This window comes from Bos mutus, chromosome 17 (assembly GCF_027580195.1).
Source record: "Bos mutus isolate GX-2022 chromosome 17, NWIPB_WYAK_1.1, whole genome shotgun sequence".
Lineage (NCBI taxonomy): Eukaryota > Metazoa > Chordata > Mammalia > Artiodactyla > Bovidae > Bos > Bos mutus.
Genome location: NC_091633.1, coordinates 72,222,118 through 72,247,295, shown reverse-complemented (window position 1 = coordinate 72,247,295; position 25,178 = coordinate 72,222,118). Strand labels below are relative to the sequence as shown.

The 25,178-nt window shown below is 37.9% G+C and overlaps 3 pseudogenes; all 3 read right to left on the bottom strand.

Moving 5' to 3' along the window:
- Positions 1-789: 789 nt before the first annotated feature.
- On the bottom strand, positions 790-1,753 carry LOC102282279 (olfactory receptor 5F1-like; annotated as a pseudogene).
- A 3,080-nt stretch (positions 1,754-4,833) lies between these two features.
- Positions 4,834-8,628, bottom strand: LOC138991454 (olfactory receptor 5F1-like; annotated as a pseudogene).
- A 3,045-nt stretch (positions 8,629-11,673) lies between these two features.
- LOC102282001 (olfactory receptor 5F1-like) lies at positions 11,674-13,739 on the bottom strand (annotated as a pseudogene).
- Positions 13,740-25,178: the final 11,439 nt, after the last annotated feature.

The following is a 25,178-nucleotide window of genomic DNA, read 5'->3' as shown; positions in this document are numbered from 1 at the left end:
TATAACAGAATTTTTATTCTTCTACACTTAGCCATTTGCATTTTACCTTTTTGATGTTAAACTGTTTATTGTCCTTTGAAACATGATTATCTGAGTATGTGTGCATGTGTCTTTGTGTTAATGTACTAATATCTGGAAGAGGGTAAGTGAGAGAAGGATAGGAAACGTTTGAGAAGAAAACAAAGAATAGAAGAAAAATTATCATAAATTTTTGCATTCAAATCAGACAACATTTTTTTAAATAACACTGTTTTATACCAATTCATATTTTTTCTTTAACAGATATGTGTGTTTTTCCAGGGATAAAGGAAATCATAGTTGGGATGTTTACTTTTGCAATTAAAACGATATTCCTGAATTTAGACTTAAGCAACTCTGCAGGAAATAATTCCACAAATAAAACTGGAATCTATTTTAAAGTTTAAAAAATGTGATATATGTTGTATATAACACTCTCTCACAAACTATAAATTGTGGAAAAACATGCATCAGGAAAAAAACAACTGACAATTGCAAATACTCTGCATGGTTAGTTTCATGTGATATTGTCACTTCTGACTCTAAATACTGAATTGCTTATTTTCATAACCCAAATTTCTTTACAAGTTATCCTTATTTCTGAGAACCCAAAAGAAATACAGAATGATTAGATGACACTTCCATAGTTTTATATATAACTTTGATAACTTTACTTATATCTAATTGGATACATATATGTGAAAATGAATGGACTTGATTAATTAGAAAATATTCTAATGAAAAACTAACTTGAATCTAGCTTTCCAAATTTCACTGTATTCTATTTAATTCAGAAAATTCACCAAACAATTCCAGAGGTGAAGGGACTCTTTTCCTAGTAATTACATTCCATAAAGCCTTCTTTACTTCCTTATTCCAGAGGCTGTAGATCAGAAGATTTAATATGGGGATCATCCTGTGTAGAACACAGAAGCCACTTTGTCCTGATTCAAAGATAGCTGGAAGTAGGTCTCAGATAAGCATAGATGGAGGCGGACTAGAACAGGATGATGGCTATCAGGTGACACACATGTGTAGAGAAGGCTTTGCGTCTCCTCCCATGAACGCATACGGAAGATGGAGAAGAGAATATAGGAGTAGGAGGCAAAGATCACCAGCAGAATTCCGACCATATTCACACCAGCAAACGTGGAAAAGATGCTTTCATGCAGGCATGTGTCAGTACAGGAGAGCTTAAAAAGTGGGGGACTGTCACAGAAGAAGTGATGGATGACCTTGGAACTACAGAATGACAAGATGCTCACATACCCTGTGTGAACCACAGAGTTGAACAGTCCTGCTGTAAAAGCCCCTGCTTCCATTTTCAGGCAGACTGTCCTGGACATGATCAAGGCATAAAGGAGAGGGCTGCATATGGCCACATAGCAGTCACAGATCATTAACCTAAAAGGACGCATTCAGCTGTGGCAAAGGCTATAAAGAAGTACATCTGCAGAAAGCAGCCAGCAAAGGAGATGGTTTTCTTCTCTGACAATAAATCAACCAGCATCTTTGGAGTGATGATGGATGAATAACAAACATCAACAAAGGACAGGTTAGCCAGGAAGAAGTACACGGGTGTGTGAAGTTGGGAATCAGTCCTGATTAAGAGGATCATCCCAACATCCCCCACAACTGTAAGCATGTAAATCACCAAGAAAAAGCAAAAGAAGATAACCTGTAGCTCCAGTGTGTCTGCTAATCCCAACAGGATGAACTGCGTGAGTGAAGTATAATTTTTTTACCCATTGATTACGGATACAGTATGCTTAAACTTAAACTGGATGTAAATATTTCCCTTTGCACAATTTACCAGAAATAGAAATAGTGATAAGTTAAGTCATATATGAAAAAGAAGCCTGGGACAACAGTGCATGGTAAACAGAGTCAGAGAGAAATTAGTGGGCAAATGAATAGACATTCGATTTTATTACATATTTGTCTCTAATAATCTGGATTGAGGGATCCACAAATGACTGGTCTAATATACCACCTAAGGTTTTTTTTTTTTTTTTCCTGAATGCAACATCTATGTTCTATTCTTTCCCATCTAGTCCACATTCAAAATGCAAAGTACAGAACTATACTTGCCAAAGTTTTTCCCGTTCTCTGAGCATGTATTTGAATTTAAGTCACATGCTTTTTTTTTTTCACTCATCAAGACTACTGTCTACATTCTTCAACTCTAAAATTTATGCATGGCCAGTTGGTAATCATTTGTGTGTTCTCCAAGCAGCAAAAAATAGCACAGTTCAATAACTGATATTTTAAAATCTATCATATTCTTAATGATGATATTGTAGTGTATTAAGGTACACAAATAACTGTTCTTCATACAAAACACTCTATCAGATTAATGCCGTGTGGTAGCACACACTGTACCTGTTTATGGCGGTGAATGACAGAGACTGCACCAAGTACTTAACAGCATTTTTCTCAGTACTAACTTATCTAGTCTATCATTTCTGTTTTTACTAGGATCCCTAATAACTCAGTTGAGGCACAAAAAAACATAAAGAAGACAATTTTCATGTTTCAAATGAAATATAAAGCAGTGAAATTTTGTATTACCTCTTCATAAAAATCTGAGACACATTCTGAGTATATGTATGTTGCTCCCCTTTTATTTTATTCTCCTTGAAGAGAGCTAGGTAACCATGGGGATTGAATTATAGGTTTCAATTGTGTCATGAATCCTCTAAAGGCAGAAACTCCAGTCTCAGAAGTATTTAAATATGATAATATGTAAGTATATGAAAGTAAACTCTAGATGGAACTTAGTGGTGACTGTGTTAAAGTTTTTTGCCAAATTAAAAAAAAAAAAAGTCTATTTAATTGTCACTTTCTTTGTAGTTTTAGCTTATTCCAATGGGTACATTCAGTTCAGTTCAGTTGTTCAGTCATGTTCGACTCTTTGCGACCCCATAAATCACAGCACACCAGGCCTCCCTGTCCATCACCAACTCCCGGAGTTCACTCAGACTCATGTCCATCGAATCAGTGATGCCATCCAGCCATCTCATCCTCTGTCATCCCCTTCTCCTCCTGCCCCCAATCCCTCCCAGCATCAGAGTCTTTTCCAGTGAGTCAACTCTTCCCATGAGGTGGCCAAAGTACTGGAGTTTCAGCTTCAGCATCATTCCTTCCAAAGAAATCCCAGGGCTGATCTCCTTCAGAATGGACTGGTTGGATCTCCTTGCAGTCCAAGGGACTCTCAAGAATCTTCTTCAACACCACAGTTCAAAAGCATCAATTCTTCGGCACTCAGCTTTCTTCACAGTCCAACTCTCACATCCATACATGACCACTAGAAAAACCATAGCCTTGACTAAATCGACCTTTGTTGGCAAAGTAATGTTTGTGCTTTTCAATATGCTGTCTAGGTTGGTCATAACTTTTCTTCCAAGGAGTAAGCGTCTTTTAATTTCATGGCTGCAGTCACCATCTGCAGTGATTTTGGAGCCCCAAAAATAAAGTCTGACACTGTTTCCACTGTTTTCCCATCACATTACCCTCTACCAAATTATGATTCTTCCCTTTGTGTGTGTGTGTGTGTGTGTGCCCCTCCACTTGTCTGGCTGAGTTTAATCTTCAATCGGCTTTGTTCTTGAGTGAAATAAATTAGAAGGAGACTCTAACTACTAACTACATGCCTACATGAATATTCATCTAATCCAGTTGGACTATGGGGCCCCCAGAGGGCCCCAGGTGGCTGTGACAGGTCATGAGGTCTGTGTTGCCACCTCCCCAGTGATTTGAACGTCACATTTTCTATCAGGAGCAACTTAGCAGTAAGAGCAAGGGAAGGGCCATGGGGAATATACCTCCCAAAACTGTAAGTGTGGTTATCATCTTAGCAATCCCTGAATCCCACTCAATTTCCTCCAGAATTCTACTAAGCCACTCCATTCCACCTATATAATATTGCTTACTTTTAATATAATATACAGATTGACTTTAATGGACTGGATTGGTAATTGGTAGAACATTTCCATAATCAGGAAATCAATGAGACTATTGTAAAGAATATGGGTCTGTTTCAACTTCTAACATTGGTCTAACTGCTTTGAACTATGCATTGATTAAACTCTGCCATAGCTGAATGTGTGTGCTTGTGGCTTTGTGTTAATATGTGTATCAATCTGGGAAAGAAAACATGAAAGAAGGACAGGAAATTTTTGACAAGAAAAGACAGGAAGAGGAAAAAAGCTGATGCAATCAGTGCATTCTAACCAGACAGCAGTTTTCTAAGCAGAACATATTTAATCAAATTCCTACATATTCTTTAATGAATAAATATGTGTTTGTGGGGATAAAGGGAATAAAAGTTGACATGTTTCCTGTAGCAACTAAATGCTATTTTTTTATTTTTTATTTAAGCATTAAAATCTTAATAATTCAATAAAATGGAAATCTATTTTACATTGAAAACTTTTTCACAAATATCGTATATTTCAACCCTTTACAAATCATAAATGGTGAAAAATACATCAAAAATAAACTAACAATTACAAAAATAATAAGCAGCTAGTTTCATGTGACATTGTAAATTTTATCTCCATATACCTGACCCTTTATTTCCCTAACCAAGACAGCTTTACAAATAAATCACATTTTAGCAACCTACAAGAAATATACATGATTAGATGAAAGTTGCATGATCTTACATAAGTTTGATAAATTATGTCTAATAGGACACATGTTCATGAGAATTACCAGAACATGAATACACAGATTAAGCTGTAATGAAAATAAGCTTCATCCAGTTTCTGAAAACTAAATTATATATTCTATTTAGTTCAGAAAATTAATAAATCACAGAAATGAAGGAATCTTTTTACAAGTAACTACATTCCATAAAGCCTTCTTCACTTCAGTATTCCCGAGACTGTAGATCGAGGATTCAACATGAGGATTACCACCGTGCAGAACACAGAAGATACTTTGTCCTGAGTCAGGGAGTAGCTGGAAGTAGGTCTCGGATAAGTATAGATGGAGGTGGAATAGAACAGGATGATGGCTGTCAGGTAAGACACACACGTGGAAAAGGCTTTGCATCTCTTCCCCTGAATGCATACGGAAAACAGAGAAGAGAATGTAGGAGTAGGAGTTGAAGATCACCAGCAGAGTTCCGACCATATTCACACCAGGAAACGTGGAAAAGATGCTTTCATGCAGGAGTGTGTCAGAACAGGAGAACTTAAAATGGGGGATTGTCACAGAAGAAGTGATGGATGACATTGGAACTGCAGTATGGTAAGGTGCTTACATAACTGGTGTTTACCATGGAGTTGAACAGTCCTGCTGTAAAAGCCCCTACTGTCATTTCTAGGCAGACCGTCCTGGACATGATCAAGGCGTAAAGAAAGGGTTGCATATGGCCACATAGTGGTCACGAGCCATTAACCCAAAAAGGATGCATTCAGTTGTGGCCAAGGCTAAAAAGAAGTACATCTGCAAAAAGTAGTGAACAAAGGAGATTGTCTTCTTCCCAGATAATAACAAACAAACATTTGCAAAGGACAGGAATAAATACATGAGTATGTGAAACTTGGAATCAGTCCTGATTAAGAGGATCATCCCAACATTCCCCATAACTGTAAACATGTGGATCAGATCAGTCACTCAGTCGTGTCCGACTCTTTATGACCCAATGAATCTCAGCACACCAGGCCTCCCTGTCCATCACCAACTCCTGGAGTTCACTGAGACTCATATCCATCGAGTCAGTGATGCCATCCCGGCATCTCATCCTTTGTCGTCCCCTTCTCCTCTTGCCCCCAATCCCTCCCAGAATCAGAGTCTTTTCCAATGAGTCAACTCTTCACATGAGGTGGCCAAAGTACTGGAGTTTCAGCTTTAGCATCATTCCTTCCAAAGAAATCCCAGGGCTGATCTCCTTCAGAATGGACTGGTTGGATCTCCTTGCAGTCCAAGGGACTCTCAAGAGTCTTCTCCAACACCACAGTTCAAAAACATCAATTCTTCAGCACTCAGCCTTCTTCACAGTCCAACTCTCACATCCATACATGACCACAGGAAAAACCATAGCCTTGATTAGACGAACCTTTGTTGGCAAAGTAATGTCTCTGCTTTTGAATATGCTATCTAGGTTGGTCATAACTTTCCTTCCAAGGAGTAAGCATCTTTCAATTTCATGGCTGCAGTCACCATCTGCAGTGATTTTGGAGCTCCCAACAATAAAGTCTGACATTGTTTCCACTGTTTCCCATCTATTTCCCATGAAGTGATGGGACCAGATGCCATGATCTTCGTTTTCTGAATGTTGAGCTTTAAGCCAGCTTTTTCACTCTCCAGTTTCACCTTCATCAAGAGGTTTTTTAGTTCCTCTTCACTTTCTGCCATAAGGGTGGTGTCATCTGCATATCTGAGGTTATTGATATTTCTCCCAGCAATCATGATTACAGCTTGTGTTTCTTCCAGTCCAGCGTTTCTTATGATGTACCCTGCATATAAGTTAAATAAGAAAGGGTGACAGTATACAGCCTTGACGTACTCCTTTTCCTATTTGGAACCAGTCTGTTGTTCCATGTCCAGTTCTAACTGTTGCTTCTTGACCTGCATACAAATTTCTCAAGAGGCAGATCAGGTGGTCTGGTATTCCCATCTCTTTCAGAATTTTCCACAGTTTATTGTGATCCACACAGTGAAAGGCTTTTTTTTTCTGGAACTCTCTTGCTTTTTCAATGATCCAGCGGATGTTGGCAATTTGATCTCTGGTTCCTCTGCCTTTTCTAAAACCAGCTTGAACATCTGGAAGTTCACGGTTCATGTATTGCTGAAGCCTGGCTTGGAGAATTTTGATCATTACTTTACTAGCATGTGAGATGAGTGCAATTGTGCAGTAGTTTGAGCATTCTTTTGCATTGCCTTTCTTTGGGATTGGAATGAAAACTGGTCTTTTCCATTCCTGTGGCCACTGCTGAGTTTTCCAAATTTGCTGGCATATTAAGTGCAGCACTTTCACAGCATCATCTTTCAGGATTTGGAATAGCTCAACTGGAATTCCATCACCTCCACTAGCTTTGTTCATAGTGATGCTTTCTAAGGCCCACCTGACTTCACATTCCAGGATGTCTAGCTCTAGGTCAGTGATCACACCATCGTGATTATCTGGGTCATGAAGATCTTTTTTGTACAGTTCTTCTGTGTATTCTAGCCATCTCTTCTTAATATCTTCTGCTTTTGTTAGGTCCATACCATTTCTGTCCTTTATCGAGCCCATCTTTGCATGAAATGTTCCCTTGATATCTCTGATTTTCTTGAAGAGATCCCTAGTCTTTCCTATTCTGTTGTTTTCCTCTATTTCTTTGCATTGATTGCTGAAGAAGGCTTTCTAATCTCTTCTTGCTATTCTTTGGAACTCTGCATTCAGATGTTTATATCTTTCTTTTTCTCCTTTGCTTTTCACTTGTCTTCTTTTCACAGCTATTTGTAAGGCCTCCCCAGACAGCCATTTTGCTTCTTGCATTTCTTTTCCGTGGGGATGGTCTTGATCCCTGTCTCCTGTACCATGTCACGAACCTCAGTCCATAGTTCATCAGGCACTCTATCTATCAGATCTAGGCCCTTAAATCTGTTTCTCACTTCCACTGTATAATCATAAGGGATTTGATTTAGGTCATACCTGAATGGTCTAGTGGTTTTCCCTACTTTCTTCCATTTAAATCTGAATTTGGCAATAAGGAGTTCATGGTCTGAGCCATAGTCAGCTCCTGGTCTTGTTTTTGCTGACTGTATAGAGCTTCTCCATCTTTGGCTGCAAAGAATATAATCAATCTGATTTCTGTGTTGACCATCTGGTGATGTCCATGCATAGAGTCTTCTCTTGTGTTGTTCAAAGAAGGTGTTTATTATGACCAGTGCATTTTCTTGGCAAAACTCTTTAGTCTTTGCCCTGCTTCATTCCGTATTCCAAGGCCAAATTTGCCTGTTACCCCGGGTGTTTCTTGACTTTCTACTTTTGCATTCCAGTCCCCTATAATGAAAAACACATCTTTTTTGGGTGTTAGTTCTAAAAGGTCTTGTAGGTCTTCATAGAACCGTTCAACTTCAGCTTCTTCAGTGTTACTGGTTGGGGCATAGACTTGGATTACTGTGATATTGAATGGGTTGCCTTGGAAACGAACAGAGATCATTCTGTCGTTTTTGAGATTGCATCAAAGTACTGTATTTCGGACTCTTTTGTTGACCATGATGGCCACTCCATTTCTTCTGAGGGATTCCTGCCCGCAGTAGTAGATATAATGATCACCTGAGTTAAATTCACCCATTCCAGTCCATTTCAATTCCCTGATTCCTAGAATGTCAACATTCACTCTTGCCATCTCTTGTTTGACCACTTCCAATTTGCCTTGATTCATGGACCTGACATTCCAGATTCCTATGCAATATTGCTCTTTACAGCATCAGACCTTCCTTCTATCACCAGTCACATCCACAGCTGGGTATCCTTTTTGCTTTGGCTCCATCCCTTCATTCTTTGTAAATCACCAAGAAAAGGCAAAAGGGGAAAACCTGTACCTCCAATGTATCTGCTAATCCCAACAGGATGAACTCTGTGGGTGAAGTGTAATTTTTTCTGCCCATTGTTTATAGTATAGTATGCTTAAACTTAAACTGGGTGTGCATATTTCCCTTTGCACAATTTACCAGAAATACAAATATTAATAAAGTAAAACATATATGGAAAAGAAACCTAGGACAACAGAGCCCAGTAAACAGAGTCAGAGGAGAATTAGTAGACAAATTAATAAGCATTGGATTTTATTAAGTATTGGCTTTATTAATTCTGAACTGAGGGAACCACAAATGACTCATCTAAATACACATACATCACCTAAGGTTCTTTTTCGAATGCAGCATCTATGTTCTATTCTTTCCCTTCTTGTCCATATCCAACTGCAAAGTACAGAACTATCTTGCTGAAGTTTTTTCCATTCTCTGAGCAGGTATTTGAATTTAACTGAAATCTTTTTTTTTTTTTTTCTCTCCTCAAGTCTGCTCTCTATATTCTTCAACTCCAAAATGTATGCATGGTCACTTGGAAATCACTTGTGTGTGATTCTCCAGGCAGCAAATAGTAGCACAGTTTGATAACTGATATTTTGACATCCATCATATTCTTAATGATATTGTAGTGTATTAAGGTACACAAATAACTGTTCTCCTTTCAAAGCACTCTACCAAACTAATGTCATGTGGGAGCACACACTATACCTGTTTATGGTGGTGAATGGCAGAGACTGCACCGAGTACTTATCAGCATTTTTCTCAGTACTAACTTGTCTAGTCTATTATTTCTGTTTTTACTAGAATCCCTAATAACTCAGGTGAGGCACAAAAAAAAAATAAAAATAAAGAAGACAATTTTTATTCTTTAAGTGAAATGTAAAGCAGTGAAATTTTGAGTTACCATTTTGTAAAAATTTGAGACACATTCTGAGTATATGCATATTGCTATCCTTTTATTTACTGTGGTCATGTATGGATGTGAGAGTTGGAAGAAGGCTGTGTGCCAAGAATTGATGCGTTTGAACTGTGGTGTTGGAGAAGACTCTTGAGAGTCCCTTGGACTGCAAGGAGATCCAACCAGTCCATTCTGAAGGAGATCAGCCCTGGGATTTCTTTGGAAGGAATGATGCTAAAGCTGAAACTCCAGTACTTTGGCCACCTCATGTGAAGTGTTGACTCATTGGAAAAGACTCTGATGCTGGGAGGGATTGGGGGCAGGAGGAGAAAGGGACGACAGAGGATGAGATGGCTGTATGGCATCACTGACTCGATGGACGTGAGTCTCAGTGAACTCCGGGAGTTGGTGATGGACAGGGAGGCCTGGCGTGCTGGGGTTCATGGGGTCGCAAAGAGTCAGACATGACTGAGCGACTGATCTGATCTGATCTGAAAGAGGGTTGGGTAACCATGGGGACTGGATTATAGGTTTCAACTGTGTCATGAATCCTCAAAAGGCAGAAACTCCAGTCTCAGAAGTATTTAAATATGATCACATGCAAGTAGATACGGTTAAAGCCTATATTGAATTTTTTGATCTCTGTGTTATTTCAAAGCTATTTATTTGAAAAATTTTTTAAAATGATCTATTTAGTTGCCTCTTTCTTTGAAGTTTTAGCTTATTACAATGGTTACATAATCCTCTACCAAATTATGATTCTTCCCTTTTTGTGTGTGTGTGCATATCCCTACACTCATCTGGCTGAATTTAACCTTCAATCTAGTTCCATTCTTAAAAGTGAGTGTCTTAGTCACTCAGTCGTGTCTGATTCTTTGAGACCCCTGGTCTGTAGTCTGCTGAACTCCTTTGTTCATGGAGTTCTCCAAGCAAGAATACTGGAACGGGTTGCCATTTCCTTCTCCAGGAATCTTCCCAACTCAGAGATTGAACCCAGATCTCCTGCATTGCAGGAAAATTCTTTACCAACTGAGCTAAGATGGAAGCTCTGTTTTTAAGTGAAATAAATTAGAAGGAGACACTAATTTCTTACTACATACCTACATGAATAATCATCAGACCCAGCTGGACTATGTGGACAGCAAAGGGCACTGGATGGTGTGACAAGTGTGACAGATCAGCTTTGTTATATCCCAGATGACTTGAATATTGCAACTTCTATCAGGAGCAATTTCAGCAGTGAGGACAAGGGAAGAGCCACAAGGAATATCCCTCCAAAAGCTCTAAGTGTGGTTAGCATCTTAACAATCCCTGAATCCCACTCAATTTCCTCCAGAATTCTACTATGCCACTCCATTCCACATATATATTATTGTTTACCTTTAATATAATATATGGGTTCACTTTAATGGATTTAATTGGTGACTGGTAGAATATTTCCATAATCAGGAAATCCATGAGACTGTTTTAAAGGATACGGGTCTGTTTTATCCTTCAAATACAGATCTACCTACTTTGAACTATGCATTGATTAAACTCTGCTACAGCTGACTGTGTGTGCATGTGGCTTTATGTATAATATGTGGATCAGTCTGGGAGAGAAAATGTGAGAAATTTTTAAGAAGAAAAGATGGGAAGAGAAGAAAAGCTGTTGTAATTGATTCCTTCTAATCAAACAGCAGTTTTCTAAACAAATATATTTAAACAAATTCCTACATATTCTTTAATGAATAACTATGTGTTTATGGGGATAAAGGAGATGAAAGTCCACATGTTTATTGTAGCAGTTAAATGATATTACTGAGTTTTGATTTAAGCATTACAGCCCTAATTCAATTAGGTGGAAATCTACATTGAAAATATTTTCACACATGTGATATATACAATCCTTCACAAATCATAGATGTTGAAAAAATACATTTTAAAAAGCTGACAATTAAAAATATAATACACAACTAGATTCATGTGACATTGCAAAAGTTATCTCCTCCATATACTTAACCCTTTATTTCCCTAACCAAGACAGCTTTATGAATAAATCATATTTTAGAAACCTATAGGAAAACATACAACGATTAGAAAAAAGTTTCATGATCTGACATGTTTGATAAGTTATATCTAACAGGACTCGTGTCCATGAATATTACTAGAACATAATTACACAGATTAAGTTGTAATGAAAATAAGCTTGATCCAGTTTCTGAAAGTTAAATTATGTACTTTATTTAGTTCAGAAAATTAATCAATGACAGAAATGAAGGAATCCTTTTCCTAGTAATTCCATTCCATAAAGCCTTCTTCACTTCCGTATTCCAGAGACTGTAGATCAGAGGATTCAACATGGGGATGACCACTGTGTAGAACATGGAAGCTACTTTGTCCTGTGTCAAGGAGTAGCTGGAAGTAGGTCTCAGATAAGTATAGATGGAGGTGGAATAGAACAGGATGATGGCTGTCAGGTGAGATGCACACGTGGAGAATGCTTTGCATCTCCCCTCCCCTGAATGCATATGGAAAATGGAGAAGAGAATGTAGGAGTAGGAGGTGAGGTGCCGGGGTCCAACCCCGGCTGATCCAGGGTATTCGAAGGAGAGACGGCCTAGGCGACTATTTATATGCTAATTAGAGATATAAAGAGTAATCGAATGAGGATAGCTTAGTAGGAAAATTCAGTGGAGAAAAGAGGCTGAGTAGCTTGGTTTACATGGGAGACCAATAAAACTTCAAGACAAGAAGTTTGCACCACTTATGTAGGCCGCAGGCACCCTCTCAAATAGCGGAAGGTGCCTCACCCTAGACACCTTCTCGAGTGGGTCTTAGAAGCCCAGGCATAATTAGTAAGCATGGTGGGTTCCACGCTCCAGATGGAGACTTCAGCCAGAATGTGAAAAGAATGACATAGGGAGACCAAGCGCTGGTGAGCAAGGCCCATAGCTTTATTTTCAACAGGGGCTTATATACCCTAAGTTACACATAGAGGATAATAGGGGATGCAAAGTCAGCAGTCTTTGATTCTTATCAAACACCAGGGTTTCTTTTCTGCAAATTTATCATATACAAATGGTTTAGGTGATTTACACCATCTTCTGGCCAGAAGACCTGCTAACATTTTATGACTCTTGACAAGGACTTATCAATAAAGACTTATTTTCTCTAAGAGTAATTATTTTAAAGTTTGGCGCCATCTTCTGAAGATAAAATTGCATTCCTATAGGACGGATGTGTAATGGGTTTACAACAAAGGAAAGAATTTATCACCTTAAGGGTCTAAAGTTACTAACACCAAGGCCACTACTTATTTTTTCTACATACCAACTATATTAATTAATACACATTCAAGGATACAATTCAGGGGATGTGAAAACTTGGCAACAAGCATTGACTCATCAATGAAATCCCTTACTAGTCTTATTCTGACAGTTTCTAACTCTCTGAGAGGCTCTAAGCTATTTGAATATCTTAAGCTTCCCGTGCCTCTCGAGGCTGGGAGACTGTAAATAATCGTATGCATAGCTGTGTTGTCAGGCGAGTTAGAGAGCCATCTGAGGAGTTTGGATTTAAACACTCCTAATTGCCCAGGAACTTTATTAATTGGAGCTGTAAGTTAACTCTTTGACAGAGCGAGATGGTGGTGGGGGACAGCCCCCAGTAAAGTCACAGGTGAGAGCACAAAGCAATAAAGTAGGCAGACTCTGGTTTTTTGGGGGAAGATGCTCGAGAATATCCGGGGAGACTCCCGAGGCTCGATCCCGCCTTTGCGTATGCCGAGCCTCCTTCCTCATGACCTTTGTCACGAGTGGAATGTCTCTCGCCAGCTCCCGGCAGTGGGGATCACCGGCAGAGTTCCAATGATATTCACACCAGCAAAAGTGGACAAGATACTTTCATATAGGCATGTGTCGGAACAAGAGAGCTCGAAAATTGGGGGCTGTCACAGAAGAAGTGATGAGTGACATTGGAACTGCAGAATGATAAGCTGCTTATACAACTTGTGTGAACCACAGAGTTCAACAGTCCTGCTGTAAAAGCCCCTTTTTCAGGCAGATTGTACTGGACATGATCAAGGCGAACGGGAGAGGGTTGCATATGGCCACAGAGCAGTCACAGGCCATTAACCCGAAAACGATGCATTCAGTTGTGGCAAAAACGATAAAGAAGTACATCTACAGAAAGCAGCCAGCAAAGGAGGTGGTTTTCTTCTCCGATAAAAAAAATCTACTAGCGTCTTTGGAGTGATGGTGGATGAATAACAAACATCCACAAGGGACAGGTTAACCAGGAAGAAGTACATGAGTGTGTGAAATCAGGAATTTGTTCTGATTAAGAGAATCATCCCAACATTCCCCACAACTGTAAGTGTATAAATCACAGAAAAAAGGCAAAAGAAGATAACCTGTAGCTCCAGTGTGTCTGCTAATCCCAACAGGATGAACTCAGTGAGCAAAGTATAATTTTTTCTGGCCATTTATTACAGATACTTTATGCTTCAATTTGAATTCATGTAAATATTTTCCTCTCAAAAGTTTACAAGAAGTAGTAGGTCTAATAAAATTAGTCACACATGAAAATAATCTAGGATAACACCATATTATATAGAGCAAGTGAAGCAAGAGGAAAATTAGTGGACAAATGAATGAGCATTGAATCTATTAAACAATTCTCCATGTTAAAATATACCTGGTTTGAAAGATTCTCAAATTATTGGGCTAAGTACACATATTTCACTTCAGTTTCTGCAAATCCAATATATATGTTCTATTCTTTCTCTTCTAGCCTACATCCAAAATGCAAAGTACCAAACTATTCTACCTGAAGTCTCTTCCATTGTCTGAACAGGTATGGGAGTTTAACTCAATGCATTTTTTTTTTTCTTCAGGACCACTTTGTATATCCTGCAACTCTAGAATCTATGCATCAATACTTGAAAGTTGCTTTTGTGTTCCTCATGCAGTAAAAAAAAGTCCATTTCAAATAATCAACATGTTGACAATTACCATATTCATAAACATGATTTTATAGTGTTTTAAATTAAACCAAACAACTCTTTCATTACAAAGCACACTATAAAATTAATGCCATGTATTAGTATTAGCACAGGGCTTCCTTCATAGCTCAGTCTGTAAAGAGTTTGCCTGCAATGCAGGAAACCCGGGTTCAATTCCTGGGTGGAGAAGATCCCCTGGAGAAGGAAATGGCAACCCACTCCAGTATTCTTGCTTGGAGAATCCCATGGAAAGAGGAGCCTACTGTCTATGGGGTCCCAAGAGTCAGATATGACTGAGCGACTAAGCATACACATTAATATAAGCACACACTGTACCTGTCCACATTAATGAATGGCAGCACCAATACTTAACAGCATCCTTCCCATTACTAACTTGTCTAGTTTATTGTTGTTGTTGTTTTTATTAGAATGCCAAATAACTCAGTTGAGGCACAAAAATGAAAAGATTTTCATTTTCTAAGTGAAATGAAAAGCAGTGAAATTTTGAATTACATCTTCGTAAAAATCTGAGACACTTTCTGAACGTATACACATGGCTGCCTTTTATTTGGTTTTCCTTGAACAGGGTAGGGTAACCATGAGGACAGGATTATAGGTTTGGGTTGTGGCATCAGTCCTCTAAAGGCATAAACTCTAATCTCAGAGGAAATTAAAACAAGATCATATGCAGTTAGATGCAGTCAAATGGGATGTGGCTCCTGCATCCTCATGTGATTATGGATCTCTCTGTTACCTTAATGTTTCACCAATGTTTATAAGATATTAATTTTAATTGTCTGTTTAATTGCTTCTTTGTAGCGCCCACATATTCCAAAAGGGTGCATAGCCCACTACCAAGTTATCATTTTTCCTTTTCTGTTTGAGTTTGTGTGTGTTCGTGTGTGTGTTCACCCCTCCCCTCGTCTCAGTGTGTTTAGCCTTCATTCCAGCTCACTAGTTGAGTGAAGTAAATAAGAAAATGACACTCACTTCAACTCTTTTTTGCTGTGAAAGGTATTATTTCATTCTTTTTTATGGCTAATATTCCATTGTGTAATATGTACCATATTTTTATCCATTCATCTGTCAACAGACATTAAGGTTGCCTTTAAATACTCTGAGTAAATAAGACAATATATTAAAAAAAAAACATATTTTTAAGATTTTGTAATTACATTTGTTTGTTGAAATTGTCTGTGATTCTGAACTTACAAAGAATTTAAACTACAAATATTCCATTCCAAAAACACAAATCACAAAGAGAAATGAATCACACTGTGTGTCCATATGAAAACAGAGTCTATTTGCATACAGAAATAAATAAATCATGGCAACATATTCTTAGTTCAAGCTCCAAGAAAATAGAAATAAAAATTGAAATAAATAAATAGGATCTAATGAAACATATAAGCTTTTGCCAGCATAGTAAACCATAAGCAAAATGAAAAGACCACCTAGGACAGGGTAAAAATTTTTGCAAACCATGCAAAATGACAAGGGTTTAATGGATTCATGTTGATGTATGGCAAAACCAATACAATATTATAAAGTAATTAGCCTCTAATTAAAATAAATAAATTTAAATTTTTTTAAAAAGAACAAAAACAAAACAAAACAAACAAACAAACAAATATATATATATACACACAAACAGCCCATATAACTCAATAACAACACAACATAATAGCAAACCAGGAAAAATTTGACAGAAGACCTGATTAGACATTTCTACAAAGAAAACATACAGATAGTCAACAGGCACATGAAAAAAAATGCTCAATAGCAATAGTTATTAGTGAAAGGTAAATCAAAACTACAACCTCACAGCAGTCAAAATAGCCATCATTTAAAAAATATCTACAAATAATAAATGCTAGAGAGCTTATGGAGAAAAGGGAATCCTAATACATTGTTGGTGGGAATGCAAACTAGTGCAGCCACTGTGGAAAACTTGTTGAGGTTCCTTAAAAATCAAAAATAAAATTGCCATATGATCCAGCAATCACAATCCTGGGTATATATCTGAATAAAACTATAATTTGAAAAGACATATGCTCCCTTATGTTCATAGTATTACTATTTACAATAGCTAAGGCATGAAGGCAACCTTAATGTCTGTTGACAGATGAATGGATAAATATATGGTACATATTACACAATGGAATATTAGCCATAAAAAAGAATGAAATAATACCTTTCACAGCAACATTGATTGACCTAGAGATTATCATATTAAATGAACCAAGTTAGAAAAAGACAAATATCCAAATATGGCATGATATCATTTATATGTGGAACCTAAAAAAATGATACAAATGAACTTATTTACAGAACAAAGAGACTCACAAGCATAGAAAACAAATTTATAGTTACCAAAGGGGAAAAAGGGTAGGGGGACAAATTTGGAGTTTATGAGTAGCAGATACAAACTATTATTTACAAAACTGATTACCAGCAAGGTCCTACTATGTGTATGTGTGTGTGTGCACGCACACGCTGCGCGTGCATGTGTATATACACACAAGGAACTATATTTAATATCCTATGTTGTTGCTGTTCAGTCACTCAGCTGTGTCCAACTCTGCGACCCATGGACTGCAGCATGCCAGGCTTCCCTGTTCTTTACCATCTCCCAGAGTTTGCTTAAACTCAAGTCCATCGAGTCTGTGATGCCATCCAACCATCTCTGATGCCCTCTTCTTCTCCTAACCTCAATCATTCCCAGCATCAGGGTCTTTTCCAATGAGTCGTCTCTTCCCATCTGTTGGCCAAAGTATTGTAGCTTCAGCTTCATCATCAGTTCTTCCAACAAATATTCAGCATTGACTTAGTTTAGGATTGACTGGTTTGATCTCTTTGCAGGCCAAAGGACTCTCAAGAGTCTTCTTGAGTACCACAATTAAAAGGCATCAATTCTTCAGCACCTAGCCTTCTTTATGGTCCAATTCTCTCATCCATCCATGACTACTGGAAAAACCATAGCTTTGACTATATGGACCTTTATCAGCAGAGTGATGTCTTTGCTTTTTAATACTTTGTCTAGGTTTGCCATAGCTTTCTTTCCAAGAAGCAAGCACCTTTTAATTTCATAGCTTCAGTTCACCATCTGCAGTGAGGAAAATAAGGATATCTCAAAGCAAATAATTATAGACAGAATGTTAAAAGGCATATTCAGAGCAAATCACCCAGTTAAAAATAAGATTTTTGAGCCTGAATAAGTGGTCAAAACCAGAGAATCAAATTTGGGAAGGCTTTCTTTTGCTTCTTATGTAGAAGGAAATCTCTAAAGGAGTGATCTTGTATGCAAGAGGTCGATGAGTCAGCCATTGCTGGAAAATCTCTTTTCCACCCTTTATCAATCAGAATAATGGCTTTCCTAGAAAACAGTACATTCTTCTCATGCAGGTAGTATGTTATGACATGAAATCTATATTCAGAAACCAGTATCTGAAGATGCCCTACCAGCATATATGGAAAATTGGAAAACCTTCCTCAAATTAAAGGCAACAAATGGCCTTTGCTTCTTCCCATTGTTCTGTGCAGTCAGCAGAGGTACAACTGCCAATGAGTTGACATTTTATGTCTCGAATGTAATGTCATAATTTTTGCTCAAACACTCATCTTTTAGTGGAACTATCAACACCAGGTCTGCTATACCATGCTGTTAGTCTTTTAATCTAATAAAGCTGATTTGATATCTATTAGTTTCCAGGCTATACATTGGGACTAGAGAAAGAAAGCTGAATAATCTCATTGGAAAAAGAAAATGTAGGCAATATTCTGGAAAATTAAAAACCAACAATGGTCACAAGACCCATTAATGAATGCTATGTGTTATATCAGAGATTTCAATACCCTGAATAGAGTTTAGTATTACTTTTCTATTTAACATGGCATCAGACTTTTTGTGATATAAAAATAAGAGATCATTTACCTAAAATATTAAATCATATATAATGGGAAAATAACAGAAATTATTGAGTGGAGACTGTAATGAATAAGAAACAAATTTTATGAATTAATATTTTTAAATCACAGTACAATCAATTTCAGTAGGAATTTTCTCAGTGCCACCATAACATCTTTGTTTCTCAGACGATATACCATAGGGTTAAACATCAGTGTGGCAATGGTATAAAAAAGAGAGAGAAACTTGTCCATTCCTATCAAATGACTGGACTTGGTCTTAAATATGTAATGGGTCCTGATCCAAAGAATAAAGCCGCAATCATGAGATCAGAAGAGCAGGTGGAGAAAGCCTTGGCTCGCCCAGTGTCTGAAGGCAGCTTTAAGATGGTCTCAATTATTCTCGTGAAAGAACCAAGAATTAACATAAAAGGAATAATAGTGACAACTAGAATAGCAACTACATAAACAAATATCTCAATCATAAAAGTGTCCCCACAGGCAAGCTTTAGCACTGGATGTACATCACAGAAGAAGTGATTCAACTGGTTAGGGCCACAGAAGGGTAGAGAGAAGATCTGGTAAGTAAATCCTAAGTACGTAGGAATTCCACTGACCCAACTGTCAGCGGCCAGTTAGACACACAGCCTGCAGTTCATAAGGAGAGGGTACAGCAGTGGGTTGCCAATGGCAACATACCTGTCATAAGCCATTGAAATCAGAAGAAGGCACTCAGTGACCCCAAACACCAGAAAGAAATACATTTGAGCAGCACAGGCCAGCAAGGATATATTTCTAGATTGTCTACAAAGATCTGTTAATAACCTGGGGACAGTGACTGATACATATTTCCAAGGAAGAAAAATTCCCTAGAAAAAAAAATGTGAGTCTGGAGGGAAGGATCCATCTTGGTTATTATAATAATGAGACTATTTCCCATCAGAATAATCATATACATGATCAAAAATACCCCAAAAAGAAATCCTCGAAGGTCAAGAATATCAGAGAAACCAAGCAAGTTGAAATCCACCAATGTAGCCTGGTTCAACTCTGGTGGATTTTACCCTCTGGATCCCATCTATGAATAAAATGTTTAGAGTCACTCAGATACACTGTGTCCAGCAGCAAAACAGGACAAAATAAATCAATGATTTCAAATCAATTCACATGATAGCTACCCATTTTTTGTTTGTATTTTTGTTAATAAATCAAATCCAGTATTCTAAAATACCACAATGTGAAAATAGAAAACAACTCTTAAACTCTTTCTTTTGGCTCACATTAAAGGTTATGGGTTTATGTGTAACAGTAAAACGGACAACAACGAAAACAAAAAATATGTTGTGTAGCCTATTTTCAGGATAAGAATTGCTGTAGGTAACGGGTGGCATTTTCTTCTGGAAAATGCTTCTCTTTCTGATCAGTTTGGTTTCTATTATCTTTTTATTTGTATTTTTCTGCCTTGAGCTTCCTAATTTTCCATTTTTGTATGTGTTTTTTTTTTTTTTTTCATGTTTTCTTTGATGTTTCTCTTGTGAGCTGCATCTCAGATAACCAAAGGGCAGTGTGATCACTAAGACTCCACTGCCAGGCCCAGTTCAGCACCACCCTCTCCCACCACCACCATTCTCCAGACCACTCTGTAAGAAAGAGACTTAAACTTTCATCAGAAAAATAAGAAATATGTTCTTGTCATCATCATGCAAATTCCATGTGATATACTACAGAAGTTTATAGTACAAATAAAACATCATAGCAAGTCATATGTTCACTTGAGTTTAGAATATAAAGTAAGTAAGAATTTGAGGTAATGTGTCCTCAACCTCATTATGGCTGGCCCCCAACAATCTTAACAACTCTGCTTATATTTTACATGTTGGGCCTTGAAAGGTAATTAGATAATTTTGAGGTCTTTAGCAGTAATTGAATAAGAAATAGGGAAAAAATGGGTAAAAAAATTGATCATAGCAGTCACAGACCTGACAACAGACAAATGCAAACTCAACTTTTGCATATTTTTCTACCTCTAGATATATATTTATAAATATGCATGTATACTTATGAAAATACATAAATATTGTGAATATGTAGCATGTATCATAGACATGTAAATGTCATGTAATATCTATTTAAAATATCTATGTCTGAATAATTATCAGAAAGCAAGTGCTAAATGCAGTATCTCACTCATTGTCATAAAATGAGAGTCTGATTTCTTGTGGTTACAGCCTGCATATTTCAAGTTCAGGAGATTTATCTCATTAATGAATTTGACTGAAATGAACTTTTTTTTTTTTTTCATTTCTTAATTATAAAGAATATACTACTATAAAATAAGCTGGTTAAAATACTTGCTGCTTACCTTTTTTTTTTTTTTATTGTGAAGAAGTAACTATGTTTTTCTCTTTTATAATGAATATTGCCCTATGTAACATATATGTCTGGTTTGAATTATTCAAGCAACTAATTCAATCCTTACTATTTTCCCTTGAAGCTCATACCTTGCTTAAATCAATCTGTGCACTTAAATAGAAATGGTCTGTTTTTACTGTGGAGACATCTCTTCATGACAAACTGCATTTTTAAACTCAATAAACTGTTTATTAAGACAACTTAAGAAATAATCACAGCCTCCTCTGAGTCAGTTAGTGCTGCACAAGTTTCTCTCTCTATGAAATACCGTCTGAGGAGCACTAGCTACCTGCCAATGCCACTTTACATGTCTCCAAGTGCTCTGTATCTTTGGAGAGTAGGATAATTGTCCTTCTAGGAAAGGCTGTTTAAGGTATTCACAGTCTTAAATTTGGGCAGTATCTATTGATGCATTCAGTGCAAAATTTATTTATTATTAAAATACCATTCCTTAACCACACAGAATAGAATTTGGAATTTAGATGAGTTTCTAATTTGTTTATGAGTTAAGGTCCTCACTTCACACCACATATAGAATTTATCTATAGTTGAAAGTTACATACATAAGAGAGATTTTAGTGTTAATTTTTACACTATGAATCTTTGCTAAACTATGTAAAATAATTCATGCATTCATCCTTTATTTATTGAACTATTCAGTAAACCTAACGGTATCAGTTAGATTAACCGTAACTCAATGATGTACCACAGTCTTGTCTAACTCAGTGAAACTATGAGCCATGATGTTTAGGGCCACCCAAGATGGGTGGGTCACAGTGGAGAGTTATGACAAAATGTGGTCCACTGGAGAAGGGAATGGCAAACCACTTCAGTATTCTTGCCTAGAGAGCCCCATGAACAGTATGAAATGGCAAAAAGATAGGACACTGAAAGATGAACTCTCCATGATGGAAGGTGCTCAATATATTACTGGAGATCAGTGGAGAAATGAAGAGATGGAGCCAAAGTAAAAAGAACACCCAGTTTTGGATGTGACTGGTGATGGAAACAAGTGCCAATGCTATAAAAAGCAATATTGCATAGGAACCTGGAATGTTAAGTCCATGTATTGAGGCAAATTGGAGGTGGTCAAACAGGAGATGACATAAGTGAATGTCAACATTTTAGGAATCAGCAAACTAAAATGGACTTGAATTGGTGAATTTAACTCAGATGAACATTATGTCTACTACTAGGGCCAAGAATCCCTTAGAAGATTGAACAGCCATCATAGTCAACAAAAGAGTCTGAAATGCAGTACTTGGATGCAGTCTCAAAAATGGCAGAATGATCTCTGTTCATTTCTGAGACAAACCACTCAATATCACGGTAATCTATGCCTATGCCTCAACCAGTAATGCTGAAGAAGCTGAAGTTGAATGGTTCAGTGAAGACTTACAAGACCTTTTAGAATTAACACTGAAAAAAGATGTCCTTTTCATTATAGGGAACTGGAATGCAAAAGTAGGAAGTCAAGACACACCTGACATAACAGACAAATTTGGCCTTGGAGTATGGAATGAAGCAGGGCAAAGGTAATAGGTTTTGCCAAGAGAATGCACTGGTCACAGCAAACACCCTCTTCCAACAACACAAGAGAAGACTCTACAAATGGACATCACCAGATGGTCAACACCGAAATGAGACTGACTATATTCTTTGCAGCCGAAGATAGAGAAGCTCTATACAGTCAGCAAAAACAAGACCAGGAGATGACTGTGGCTCAGATCATGAACTCCTTATTGCCAAATTCAGACTTAAATTGAAGAAAGTAGGGAAGTCCACTAAACCATTCAGGTAGGACCTAAATCAAATCCCTTATGATTATACAGTGGAAGTGAGAAATAGATTTAAGGGACTACATCTGATAGACAGAATGCCTGATGAACTATAGACAGAGGTTCGTGACATTGTACAAGAGACAGGGATCAAGCCCATCCCCATTGAAAAGAAATGCAAAAAGCAAAATGGCTGTCTGAGGAGGCCTTACAAATAGCTGTGAAAAGAAGAGAAGCAAAAAGCAAAGGAGAAAAGGAAAGATATTCCCCTCTGAATGCAGAATTCCAAAGAATAGCAAGGAGAGGTAAGAAAGCCTTCCTCAGTGGTCAATGCAAAGAAATAGAGGAAAACAATAGAATGGGAAATGTTAAGGACCTCTTCAAGAAAGTTGGAGATACCAAGGGAACATTTCATGCAATGATGGGCTCAATAAAGGACAGAAATGGTATGGAACTAACAGAAGCGGAGAATATTAAGAAGAGGTGGCAAGAATACACAGAAGAACTGTACAAAAAAAACATCTTCATGACACAGATAATCACGATGATGTGATCACTCACCTGGAACCAGACATCCTGGAATGGGATGTCAAGGGGCCTTAGGAAGCATCACTACAAACAGAGCTAGTGCAGGTGATGGAATTCCAGTTGAGCTATTTCAAATCCTGAAAAATGATGCTGTGAAAGTACTGCACTCAATATGCCAGCAAATTTGGAAAACTCAGCAGTGGCCACAGGACTGGAAAAGGTCAGTTTTCATTCCAATCCCAAAGAAAGGCAATGCCAAAGAATGCTCAAACTACCACACAATTGCACTCATCTCACACGCTAGTAAAGTAATGATCAAAATTCTCCAAGCCAGGCTTCAGCAATATGTGAACCATGAAATTCCAGATGTTCAAGCTGGTTTTAGAAAAGGCAAAGGAACCAGAGATCAAGTTGCCAACATCTGTTGAGTCATTGAAAAGGCAAGAGAGTTCCAGAAAAACATATATTTCTGCCTTATTGACTATGCCAAAGCCTTTGACTGTGTGGATCACAATAAACTGTGGAAAATTCTGAAAGAGATGGGAATACCAGACCACCTGACCTGCCTCTTGAGAAATCTGTATGCAGGTCAGGAAGCAATAGTTAGAACCGGATATGGAACAACAGACTGGTTCCAAATAGGAAAAGAAGTACGTCAAGGCTGTATAATGTCACCCTGCTTATTTAACTTATATGCAGAGCACATTATGAGAAACACTGGCTCGAAGAAGCACAGGCTGAAATAAAGATTGCTGGAGAAATATCAATAACCTCAGATATGCAGATGACACCACCCTTATGGCAGAAAGTGAAGAGGAACTCAAAAGCCTCTTGACGAAAGTAGAAGAGGAGAGTGAAAAAGTTGGCTTAAAGCTCAACATTCAGAAAACTAAGATCATGTCATCTGGTCCCATTGCTTCCTGGGAAATAGATGGGAAACAGTGGAAACAGTGTCAGACTTTATTTTTCTGGGCTCCAAAATCACTGTCGATAGTGTTTGCAGCCATGAAATTAAAAGACGCTTACTCCTTGGAAGGAAATTTATGACCAACCTAGATGGCATATTAAAAAGCAGAGATATTACTTTGCCAACAAAGGTCCGTCTAGTCAAGGCTATGGTTTTTCCAGTGGTTATGTATGGATGTGAGAGTTGGACTGTGAAGAAAGCTGAGAGCCGAAGAATTGATGCTTTTGAACTGTGGTGATGGAGAAGACTCTTGAGAGTCCCTTGGACTGCAAGGAGATCCAACCAGTACATCCTAAAGGAGATCAGTCCTGGGTGTTCATTGGAAGGAATGATGCTAAAGCTGAATCTCCAATACTTTGGCTACCTCATACAAAGTGTTGACTCTTTGGAAAAGACTCTGATGCTGGGCAGGATTGAGGGATCTGGAGAAGGGGACCTAAGAGGATGAGATGGTTGGATGGCATCACCAACTCGATGGACATGAGTTTGAGTAAAATCTGGGAGCTGGTGATGGACAGGGAGGCCTGGCATGCTGTTATTCATGGGGTCACAAAGAGTCAGACACACTGAGCGACTGAACTGAACTGAGCAGGCAAATTTGGCCTTGGCATACAGAATGCAGCAGGGCAAATGCTAATAGAGTTTTGCCAAAAGATCGCACTGGTCATAGCAAACACCCTCTATCAACAACACAAGAAAAGCCTCTACACACAGACATCACCTGATGGTCAACACAGAAATCAGATTGATTATATTCTTTGCTGTCAAAGATAGAGAAACTCTATACAGTCAGCAAAAGCAAGACCAGGAGCTGACTGTGGCTCAGACCATGAAATCCTTATTGTCAAATTCAGACTTAAATTGAAGAAAGTAGGGAAAACCACTAGGCTACTCAGGTATGACCTAAATCAAATCCCTTACAATTATACAGTGGAAGTGACAAATAGTTTTAAGGAACTAGATCTGATAGACAGAGTGCCTGATGTACTGTGGACAGTGGTCTGTGACATTGTACAGGAAACATGGATCAAGACCATCCCCAAGAAAAAGAAATGCAAACAAAACAAAACAAAATGGCTGTCAGAGGAGGCCTTACAAATAGCTGTGAAAAGAGATGTGAAAGGCAAAGCCGCAAAGGAAAACTATACCCATTAA